This window comes from Pinus tabuliformis, chromosome 8 (genome assembly GCF_031772625.1).
Source record: "Pinus tabuliformis cultivar Carrire ecotype Pingquan chromosome 8, CPIR1, whole genome shotgun sequence".
Lineage (NCBI taxonomy): Eukaryota > Viridiplantae > Streptophyta > Pinopsida > Pinales > Pinaceae > Pinus > Pinus tabuliformis.
The window spans coordinates 1,980,764,115-1,980,776,764 of record NC_142294.1 but is presented as its reverse complement, the minus strand read 5'-3'; positions in this window follow the sequence as shown (position 1 = coordinate 1,980,776,764).

The window sequence follows — 12,650 nt, the reverse complement described above, 5'->3', positions numbered from 1 at the left end:
TTCAGTATGAGTTTTACAGAGTTCAAGAAAGTTTTAAGAGTGTTTGAGGATCCAATTCGGATCATGGCCTTCCCACTGAAAAAGCTTTTGGACCACCAAAAATTGGTTTTCAAGCATCGACTAAGTGAGGGTATAGCTATCTCACTTGTCCAATCTCCATCCATTTTGCACTGCTTGGCTTTGAACCCTTGAGTCTAATCCCTAGGTACTCAACATCTCCCCTACGCATCGTCCTCATCTTCCTGTCTCGAACTGTATCTTCCTGCAATTCATTGAGATATTCAGGTAACAGATCATCAATAGAAGGTAATTGACTATGCTCTTCAGGATCTTCAATTAACAAAGGTTAAAATAGTCTCAAGTTGTCTGCATTAACGACTGAGTAGATGTGGATGTAAGCTGGTAAATCAAGGTGAAAAGCATTCTCACCAATTTTCTCAAGTATCTTGAAAGTTCCATACCTTATTGGCTTTAACTTTTTACCTTCACCTTGCATTCTGTCCTTGCTGATATACAGCCAAACTTGATCACCAACTTGGAAAATATGCTCCATCAGATGCTTGTCATTCCTTGCCTTGTACTTGGCTTGGCTCTTTTCCAGTTGTTCCTGTACTGCCTGATGAATCTCCTGGATTTGTTCAATGAACTTGGTTGCCTTGTCCACATCACTGTGTCCATCAACTGTTATGTCTTTACCAAAGACAAAATCCAAGGGAGAACTTTGTGTGAAACCAAAACAGGTCTCAAAAGGAGATCTCTGTGTAGAAGAATGTTTAGCTCAGTTGTAAGCATGTTGCACATAACATAAATGTTCATCCCAAATTTTGGGATGCTTGTTGCAATAGCCTCTGAGCAACTGGATCACTGTCCTCTTGAACACTTCTGTTTGGCCATCTATTTGAGGATGAAAAGTCGTGCTCTTCTTCAGTTTGGTGTCCATCAGTTCCCATAGACTTGACCAAAACTTCCCAACAAATCAGGTATCTCGATCAGATATAATGGAAGTGGGTAATTCAAAATGAACCCATACATGCTGAAAGAACAACTTTGCAGTTTTTTCAGCTGTAATCTGTTTATTACAAGGTATCAAAATACACATTTTGCTGAACCTATCCACAGCAACATATAAATAATCATGACCTTTCCCAGATTTAGGCAATCCTCCAACAAAGTCCATGGAAACACTTTCCCAAGGATGAGAAGGAACTAGTAGTGGAGTGTACAAGCCTATTTTTTTATTGTTGGGCTTGCTTTTAGCACACATGGTACACCCTCTTACATATCTAGAAACTGTCTCATTCATTTTCGGCCAATAACAAAATCTTTACAGTTGTGCAACCATTTTACTTACACCAAAGTGACCTGATATTAGAGAAGTGTGTGCTTCTTGAATTATCTTTACTCTTTCAATTTGTGGAATGTATAAATTTCCCAAATGGTACAAGAGTCGGTCATTAACATGATAATCCAATTCTTCTACTCATTTGCCTTGACTTAAAGTTGCATATACATCTTTGAAATATATATCTTGAGCATACTGTTCAATATAGCTCTCATGCAGTACTAAATTATGCTTAAGTATAGTGGATGCATTTATAATACGTCTAGATAACATATCTACAACTTTATTGTGTATGCCTTTTTTATATCTGATGACTAATGAAACTATTGTAGAAAACCCATCCATATATAGTGTGTTGATTGTTGCAACTTAGTTTGGGAGTGTAGATATTGAAGTGGTTGATGATCAGTATGTATAACTGCCTCTTTTCCCATTAAGTAATGTTTCCACTTTTTCACACTCTGCACTAATGTATACAATTCTTTATCATATGTGGGATAGTTAACTACTGCAGAATTAAATGTCTCAGAATGATAACATATGGGTTTACCGTGTTGTATCAACATTGCTCCCATGGCATAGTCACTGGCATCTATTTGGATCTCAAATGGTCTTTGAAGATTAGGCAGTGCTAGTATTGGTGCTGTACTAATCTTTTCTTTCAAGGCGTCGAAGGCTTTTTGCTGTTTGTCTCCCCACTAAAGCACCTTGTTCAATCCTGTTAAAGCATGTAAGGGAGCTACAATTAAGGAAAAGTTAGAAATAAACTTTCTCCAATATTGTGCTGCTCCTAAGAAGCTTCTAACTTCTGTGGTAGATTTGGGTTTAGGCCAGTTTACAATGACTGCGACTTTAGAGGGATCTATCTTCAATTCACCACCCTCTACTATATGACCCAAATAATTCAAAGATGTTTTGCCAAATTCACATTCAAGTTGTTCTGATGATGGATCCCGATTGGGATTTGAAACGTTGGCAGAAAATGGTTCTTACTGTGGATTCTCCGGTAACTAAGTTGAAAATAATAAACCACAGAGGTCTTAAATCTAGAATCATTTCCCTACACGGAGGGGAGACCTGGAGTGAAATCATTTTACTCGAAAAAACTAGAGCGAAGATAGCAAGAAGAGCAGTTGCCCTCAAATAAGCTCTTCTTCTATCCAGCATTCAAGTTGTCCTGATGATGGATCCCGGTTGGGATTTGAAACGTTGGCAGAAAATGGTTCTTACAGTGGATTCTCCAGTAACGAAGTCGAAAATAATAAACCACAGAGGTCTTAAATCCATTTTAACATAAAGTTTTTCTCTTTTCAAAACATCTAGTGTCTGCTTAACATGATTTAAATGCTATTCCCACATTTTGCTAAATATAAGAATGTCATCTAGATATACAATAACAAAATCATCAAGAAAAGGTCTGAGTACATCATTCATTATTCTCATGAAAGTCGCTGGAGCATTAGTTAAGCCAAAAGGCATAACCAGCAACTCATACAATCCCTGCTTTGTTTTTAAAGCAGTCTTCCATGCATCTGGTTCTGCAACTCTGACCTGATGATATCCACTATGCAAGTCTAACTTGGAAAAATAAATAGCGTCTTTCAATTGATCTAATAGATTATCTATGCGAGGAAGGGGATAACGATTTTTTATCATTATCTTATTCAGTGCTTGGTAATCAATGCACATTCTCCACAAGCCATCTTTCTTTCTCACCAAGACAATTGGAGACCCACATGGTGATGTTCTAGGTCTGATGAACCCCTTCTTGAGCAACTCCTGCACCTGCTTCTTGATTTCTGCATTCTCTAAAGCAGACAACCTGTACATTCTGATGTTAGGCAATGGAGCATCTTGCTGCGAATTAATATCATCCACTATTTCCTTTTTGGGTGGCAGACCTTTAGGCTCTTGAAACAAGATATCATATTCTGAAATAACTTTTTCTAAATCAGCTTGCTGTTTAGCATCACAACCCTCAAATACATTGGTTTGATCAGGTTTCTTTTCCTTTACTACCATCAGTAAAAATTGTTTGCATGAATTTACAATTCGTTTCATCTACCCTGAGTTTATGAGAGTATAATTATTCTTGAGCTTATGAGCCCTTACAAAATATTTGATTCCATTTTTAATGAGTAGATACTTGTTCTCAACTCTATAGAAAATAGCTTTTCTACCATACAAGTAAGGACTTCCTAAAACAATTCCACATATATCTAGAGGAACTATATCTAAATTAACCTCATCTACAAATTCTGACCCAAAAGAAAACTTAAGTTTACATTGTCTAGTCACTTGTAGTTGTGCTTTATCACTTAACCAACCTAATGGATATGGTTTCTTGTGAGGTGTAGTCAGTAATCCCAACTTCTTTACAATTTCTTCAGAAATTAAATTTACTTGTGAGCCACTATCAAACAAAGTATCAATCTTTTGATGCTTGGAAATAACTCGAATATGGAAAAGCTCATGTCTTTTTCTCTCATTTTCTTCATCATTAATAAATTGTGCAAAATTACTAGTAAATGCTTCAGAATTTTTACCTTTTATACCTGTGGCTGCAATGGTTGTTTCATCTCCTGAGGCTGACCCCAAATCCTTTCGAATAGCTGCAGCAGTATTCTTTTTCTTGCCCTCAAACTTCTTAGGTCTTAGCTCCGGGTGCAAAATCTGGCAGTGTTCATCACCATGCCCATCCTTTTTACAGTGAGTGCATGAAGACTTTGTCTTTTGTGCAATATTGGCCTTCCTTTCTTTCCATTCCTGTTTTCTTTTCTTCTTATTCTTGCTTGCAGTGGGTTTGGATGATCCTCCAACTTCTGGGTTCCCATTCTTTCCTCTAGCTTCTAGATGCGTAGTTTGCACAGATACCTCATCTATACTAGTGGGATTAAACATGAGGATAGTGTTCCTCATGTAGCTGTGTAGACCACCTATGTACTTCAACAGAGTCTCAAGTGAGTCTAATGAAATTCCTAGAATCAAAGCTTTCTTCCTAAATTCTTCGGTGTAACCTTGTACACTTTTCCCTTTCAATTGGCGAAGAGTTTGCCATCTCATCATGGCTTGTTGCATATAAGCTAGTGGATAGAACTACTTTTTGATTGCAGAAACAAATTCACTTTAGACAGAAAGAATCTTACCATGTTTCTTCATGTCAGCTTGTGTCTTGCCTTCCCACCATACCAAGGCAGTGCCTCCAAGGCATAGGCTGGCTAGTTGAATCTTACTCTTGTCTGAGTCAATAATCTACACTCTACAATAAACATCAATTTGTCTGATCCAATTATCTAGCTTCTCTGCATTCAACTCTCTATCATATATTGGTAAATCAAATTTAACATCTAATTTAATCATAGATGTCTTCTTTTTATGTTCAGGGCTATTAGGAGGTGTGAGAAAGTTTTTTTCTTTCCCCTTGCCTTTTGAGTGGTCATGGAGGGGAGATTCTTCTTCTCCTTTTTCTTTGGAGTGTGATGAATCTACATCTTTACCTTTCTTAAACTCTCTATACATTTCCTCCACCATGGACCTCATGGCCAGGAAACGATTTATGAATTGGGGGTCTGGTACCAAGGGACTTTCTTCTAACATTTTCTTCTTAGGACAGACTCTTCCAATTTCCGAGTTAATTTCGACCAACTCTCCTTCTCCTAATTTAAGCTTTGATCTAGTTAGCATTCAACAACAAAATCCAGCACAAGCTTGTCTAACCTTACACAACCTAGGAGTTCTGATACCACTTGATCTGAAATCACTCGTGAATGATCTCAGCTAATTAATGAATGTATTACAGACTCATGTGTTGGGGCATGTCTATGTTATTTTATCCAACGGATCGATAAGATTGCGAAATACACAGACACTGAAATAGTAAGAGAACACAGTAAGGAAATACATAAAACACAACAAGCTTAATAAGGAGTTCACCCAATCCTCCTGGGCTATGTCTCCTGGTCCAGCCTTCAATGGTGGCCTTTCTATTATGTCTTAAAAAAGTAGAGTTTTACAATAGTGAGCTCAAATTGAATCTCACTTAATAGATGATGATTAGTAGGGTTGTACTTGGATCCCCCAAGTCTCTAGAGTACACAGAATCCCCTTACTGAATCTCGACCTCAACTGGTCTTAATGCTGTGAGTCCAATTTGGTACTCAATACCTGACAGGTATACACAGAAGAGTTGCTTGAACCTCTCAAGCCTTCTTTGGAGTTCACAGACTCTTGGACTCTCTCTGTCTCTGTCTGCTCGATGCTACCTTTTCTCTGTAGGTCAGCTCACCTTCTCTGTTCTCTGCAATTTTGCTTTACTTTCTCCCTTTTCTGCTTCTTTTTCTCCTTCTATTTCTCTATCTGTTCGTGGCTTAAAGCCAATATGCTCCCTGACTGTTCGTTTCTGCTTCCCGGCTCTCTGGATCTCCTAGCTCTGTCCACTGGAATACCCCTAATCTACGTCATCATCATTGTAATGCTTCACAGAGAGGTGGCCACCTGTTTCCCCACGAACTGAGTGTTAGTTCTCTTTGAATGGTCGTTATTTTCGTTGCTCTAAGATTGCCCGTGAAACTGTTTCCTATACCCACTCATCGGTCATGCCGGATTTCAAATCTTATCCGTCTCAGCCTATTTCCCTGTCGAATCTGGTCACCCATCAGATTGCTTCTCTGCTGTTTATCTGGGGCCTCTAGATCCTACAGTCTCCATCCATATCGGGTGGGTAAGTAGCATGCTCTTTACCCGTGCAATGTAAGCGGTTTTCTCTCTCTTCTACCAAATGCATGTCACCCATTGTATGGCATTGGGTGGGACTCATTCGAACCCGCTTACCACTTGAGGGCCTTCCGATATCCTTCCCGTTTTAGCGTGGAGCCCGCATTCTGACGGAATCAGCGATTTCTGTAAGGTCTTATGCTTTTCCCTGTGACCAAGCGCTCGGGGCTTTCCTTCACCGAGGGGGATGCCCTGCGATACACGATTAGCGCTTAGCATTAATCACGTATTAGAAACTGCCTCCATTTTTGGATATGACTTCCCGTTTTTCCAGTTTGCGCCAGCACGTAGTTACCATGGGCCAACGGTCTGCGTGCTTTGACTGAGGGTCCTTGTTGCTCCATGCTGACCACAAATTGCCATTGTTCAAAGGTTATTTCTGATAAGCTCGACATCCATAGCACTTTAAACTTCAATATGAGTTTTACAGAGTTTAGGAAAATTTTAAGAGTGTTTGAGGATCCAATTTGGATCATCCTCACACCCTCATATACTACCTTCGCGTAGCCCTAACCAGGGGCTATGGAGCTTTCGTGCTACTAGATAAGTGCTTTGCGCTATTACCCGAGATCTAACTTATCTTCCTATATCAGTTAATTATCTTTGCATACTTGGATGTCTTACGTTATATTTATTTACACATAACATTCATATGAGTTCGCACAGTAAATAAACAGTATACTTGCAAATTATACCCAATCATACATTAACATAGGAAAATATACATAGAAATATGTTAAAATTCTCTTTATTAATTCTTCCAATGGTTACAGACTCGACCTGTCCTACGCACTCAGCTACAGGTGTCCGCGCACTCAGCTGCAGAGCCTTCTCCTACTCTACGATCCAAATACACACTTTACACTTTGACTCACTCACTTAGACTTCTCCTGCTTCTTCTATTCGTTATCCTATACACTTATATCCTCGCTCTATTTATACAATCCCATGGTCCGCGGACCATGGGTCAGTCTATCCAGCTGACATTACGTTACAAAAACTAGGGCAGACAACCATGTGACTCTATTATGATTTCGCACTCCGCGCCTGCAATTCACAGAGCTTTTACAAAAGGATTTGGTCAAAAATGGGCTTGAAGCCCCAAAACATGCCTTGGGGGGATTCGATTCCCAACAAACACCATGTAACAAGCTTGTGCCTAATGTTGGATACCCGTCGAAGATACCAGATCGCGCTCAACCTCAAGAAGTGTTTGTTTTGTGTTCCTTTTGGGAATCTGCTGGGGCATGTGGTTTGTAGACAGGGACTGATGGTAGATCCCGCAAAGATAGTGGTGATATTGAACTTGGAAGCACCGAGGAGTGTGAAGCAGTTGCACGCTACCTTGGGACAGACGTCATATTACATAAAGTTTATCAAAGGTTATGCCCAGATCACTGCGCCTATGGAGAAATTGTTGAGGAAGGATGTCACATTCTGCTGGAATGATGACTGTAAGAAGAGCTTGGATATATTAAAAGAAAAGATGGTCACCGTGCTGATTCTAGTCTTCCCGAACTGGAACAAAGAGTTTCATGCACATGTCGACATGTCATGTATCATGCTAGGAGTAGTACTGACATAGGCTGGCGGAGAAGGCTTGGACCATCCTATTGCATTTGCAAGCTGAAGATTATACAAATTGGAGAAGAAATATTCCACCAGTGAGCGTGAAGGGCTAGCTATAGTGTATGCACTCCAGAAGTTTAGGCACTACCTGCTGGGAGGCCATTTTAAGATGTATACGGATCACTCTGTGCTAAAGTACCTGGTCAATATGCTTGTGTTGGGGGGGAGAATCTGCAGGTGGCTCTTATTGTTCCAGGAATATGATTTCGAAGTTATTGTAAAGCCTAGAAGATTGAACGTGGGACTAGAACATTTTTCGTCCATCGAAATGGGGGAAGAACCCACTAATTTGGAGGAGGGATTGCCTGACACGCAACTATTTGCAATGCGCATCACGGATGGTCATTTTTAGGATATAATACATTTCCTAATGACAGGTACTGCACCGGAAGGATGCACTGTCCAGCGGAAGAAGGAATTAGTAGTGCACGCGGAAGATTTCTCTGTCATTGCTAGACATCTGTACAAGATGGGGACTAATGAGATATTGCAATGGTATGTACTTGAGTTCGAAAGAAGTAGCATCCTCGCGGATGCTCATGGGGGCACCGCGGGAGGATATTATGCAGGAAGAGAAACCGCGTAGAAGATTCTACACGCAGGGTTGTGGTGGCCAACCCTCCATCAGGACTCGAAATCATATTGCATGGCATGTGATATGTGTCAAAGGACTGGCAGGCCATCGCGGAGGGATGAGATGCCTTTGAACCCTCAAATGGCGTTGCAACTCTTTCAGAAGTGGGCAATATATTTTGTGGGACCCATTCATCCACAAGGAAAGACGGGAGCATGGTACATTATCACTGCAGTGGAGTATTTGAATTGTTGGGCAGAGGCACAACCTATGAAGGATTTCATAGGTGCAGTCGTTGAAAAGTTCCTCTTTGAGCACATACTGATGCGATTTGGCTATCCAAAGATCTTGATGAGTGATCGCGGTACGCACTTCCTGAATGAGACGATCAGCACACTAATGGGGGAATTTCAGTTATACCACTAGTTCCTAGGAAAGGTGAATGGCAGTCACTTGAAGCCATACACGACAGTCTAGTCATGTGACTAGATGAAGGTAACACAGTCTTAGTGCTCCAGGCAGCTGAAAGGAGGTGCGGGACTCTAAACTACAATGCCCGGGTTGGGGAGCTATGCGATTGGAAAAGCAAGGAAGTGTCACAGGGTCCGCGATAGCGTGGAGGTAGCTACGTCTACCCAGGGAGAAATCATGCAGGTCAGCCGGAAAGTAACCGTTAAGGTCACTGTTCATGATTGGACAACAGAAGTGAGGCCAGATGGAGTGGGCAGCCAACATTTAAGACAAAATTTATGGCTCAGATCCTTCACAATCTTCTGCCAATCCGGCATTAATGAACCGAATTTTGGTGGAACGGTCGGATTTGAATTCAAAATTCCCTATAAATTATAAGTGGTTGTCCCACAAGAAACACTTGGCATTTTTAAAATTGAGTTGTTGAGCTCTCAGGCGCATATGAATCGCTAGCAATACGAGCTTCTGATAGCTACTAGGGTATTTGAGACTTTACCGATGGAAACATAGGAATTATTGCATAAGATCATGTCAGCACCCCGTGAAATTATAAATACCGAACAAGTAGTAGAGGAGCCAGCACAAGAAATAGAAAGAGAGGCAAAAGTAGCTGCTCCAGAAGTGGCTGAAGTATTGGCGGAGGTCCCTAAATCATCGAGAACACTGAGACCAAAGACAACCCCAACCAAGGAAACCGTGAAGGACAAGAAGGGCAAGCAGCTTGCCATACCAGTGTGCACATCACCAAGGAGAAACCCACCAAAGCCCACTACATAGGAGAAAGGCAAGGCTATAAACCTAGAACCAGAGGAGGAAGATATTGAAGACATCCCGATGGACGATGAGGATGTGGGAATGGAAGTGGAGGAGGTTGAAACCTAGGGTGCAGACCCTATTACGCGGTTTTCAGAGTATGTCCCTCCGTGCAAGCCTAAGTCCAAGGTCCCAAAGGACATTGATGAGAGAAAGACTCCCCTACAAACCACTCTACTACCGGACGAAATTGTTTTCGACAGTCCGCACTTGGCCCAAGTGCCGTTGCTGAAGCTCGAAGACTAGGACTTTGCAGACCATGAGAAGTTCCCACACCTGGCAACAGAGCAGCTGATGCACTGCATCATAGACATGAATACGAGGATGACTGCATTAGAGCCGCAGAAGTGGCTCAAGGGAGTAGAAAAGGCAGGGTTGCTCAACCTACTCTGGGTGTCGCACTATAACCGCACCCTGGTGATAGTTTTGGTCATCAAGCAGCTGTTGTGCTTGGTGCATGATGGGTGTCTGTGGCTGGAGGAGCCGATACCCATCATAGATAGGTTGATTCACCGAACAATGTGCCTACCGTATACAGGTGAGAATCTAGCGATGATCTTCAGCAGAAAGGGTGGCGAGTAGGCTCTCTCAGAGTCAATGAAGGAAAAATACAAGCTAGTGAAGAAGTTGCGTGGGTACACTATCTCTAGCATATTTGACCCCACTGTGAAGGTAGCCACATAGATCCTTGCTGGGAAGGTAATGAGGAAGTTTTGCATTAACGAGGTGCCGGTGCCTGTCATCACACTTACACAACATTGCGCTGAAGGAGTCTAGTTTAACTAGTCGAACTACCTTCGTGGAGAGTTCCTGGCGAACTACCGCAAAGCATAAGAGCTCAGCAAGATGTTCCACTACACATGTCTCTTGTTGTCGATTGTGCTGGTAGTGTGGGAGCTACCAGAGGATAGCCAGTTCCCTTTGGTCACGCCAGACCTCCCTGAGGCAGCGAAGTACGCTTCGCTGTGGGCGACCAAGGACGTGCAACGAGTCCGAGACAACAAGATCTTCTAGATCTTGATAGAGATGAACATCAGGATGGCCATCAATCGCAAACCGTGATTTTCACCCATTGTGTATACCAAACTATAGAGCTACGCCAAGTTTAAAGCTAATTTCCATCAGATATCCATTAGGGCGTGGAAGGACCCTGTGCAGAAGTGGTATGACTTGTCGTATCTGACCACGGATGACGCCATTGATACGGTGCTTGATTAATGGTCGACAAAGTAGTGCACTACCATAGACTTGGCCATGGGTGGAAGCAAGTCTGCCGCACAGAAGAAGAAGGAGGAGGCCAAGATGAAGATGGTGCAGCTGGTCGAAAAGAGGAAAAAGGAGGCCACTGATAAGGCCCAGGTGGAACATACAGGAAAGCAGGTAGGAAAACAGACAGGCAGAATAGAGCGGGTTCTATCAAAGGCGCGAGGTCACCTTCACCTAAGACAGAAGAGGAAGAAACAGAAAAGCATGGCGGGGAAGCGCGGTCCCTCTGCAGGGTCCAATGGTACTACAACGTGGACCAATTTCCTTTCAAACAAAATTTTCTTCTTCTTCAAGTTGATGACCTCATTCATATCAATAGCCCAATCAATTCCAAGGAGCTCAGGGTAGGGACTGTTGTCATCAACAATTTCTATCACTTCAAAATCAGCCAGTGCACTCGCACCCTCTATATCTATAGTAACTCCATGCAATCACCCCATAGGGATAGTATTCTGCTGGTTCGCCATCCTTAATTGAATTAGAGACCACTGTAGCATAGGTCTTCCCATTCTCTCCCATGTCTTTTAGGAAAAATGTTTGCATCAGATCCTAGATCCAAAATAACCTAGTACTCTTATAGTCTCGTATCTGCACAGTGAGCCTCATCTAATGCCCTATTCTTGTCTTATGTTTTCCGATCTTTTTGACTACGCAATGTCCTTCAAGAACATTTTCCTTACTATCAGACTTATTTATCAACTCCTGTAGCCCTTTCATAACCTTGTTATCGCGCAATAGCTTCATACAAGTTTATAAGAATGTGGTGAGTATAGAGGGATCAATCTCTGTGGGTGCATTGGTTTTTGATAGCTTGTTCTGACTGCCTAAGGTGGATGCCTCAGTGAAGCTTTTCTTTACTTCCATAAATGTCTCCTTCGTGTGTTCTAGATTGAAGCCAACTTCCTTTTTCACGGCCTTGCAGACCCACCCACTTTGCTCAGGTTGCTTTCCTTTATCGTCACCAGTCTTTATTCCGCTCCTCAACATGATATTCACGTTTGGATCTTCCTCTTAGGGCTCAACCCTCATTATCTGCAAGTTTTGGGTGGGTTTCTGAGGTTGTGCCTTCTTCTCCAGCATTTTAACTATCAACACAGGGCATTCTTCTATGGTGTGGTCAAATTGAGTGCAATATTGACATGACGGGTGTGTTTGACTCATAAACTCCTGTGCGTAGTGCCCTGGTGTCCTCCAATTATAGAAAATGACCTATCCACGACCTCTACTAGGTCCTCCACCTCCTCGACCTCGTCCATGCCCCTGATATCCCCCGTGTGCTCCCCCAACATCCTGTTCTAAAGGCCACGTTTCTGCTTGCATTCGATACGTAGGTGTTCTTTCCATCATTAATTCATAGCTTCGCCAGTGGCACTCATCATGGCCCACCAATTTGCATAAATCGCAAAACAATTGTTCTAGTGTCTACACAAGCTTTTGTTGCAAGTGACAGTTATCTGTTACATGTTTTTCAGCCACTTGACAAATAGCGCACCATAGCACAGGTCCTGCACTTGGGCCTACTGGAGCTTCCTACCTTAGGGGCATTGGTCGTCGCCCTGTGATATAATTCGCGAAGACAGGGCAGTGATATTTATCATGTCCCTGACTTTTACACTTGAGGCACCAAACTTCTTCACACACTTCCAGTCTAGCATCCTTTTCCTATTTTAATCTTTGAAATTCCAAGCAAAGATTCTGCAACTGTGAGTGAATTTGTTAGACTCCCAAAGATGCATCCTGAATAGGTGTTTCATGCAATCTCATTGCGATTTCCAAAGCTTC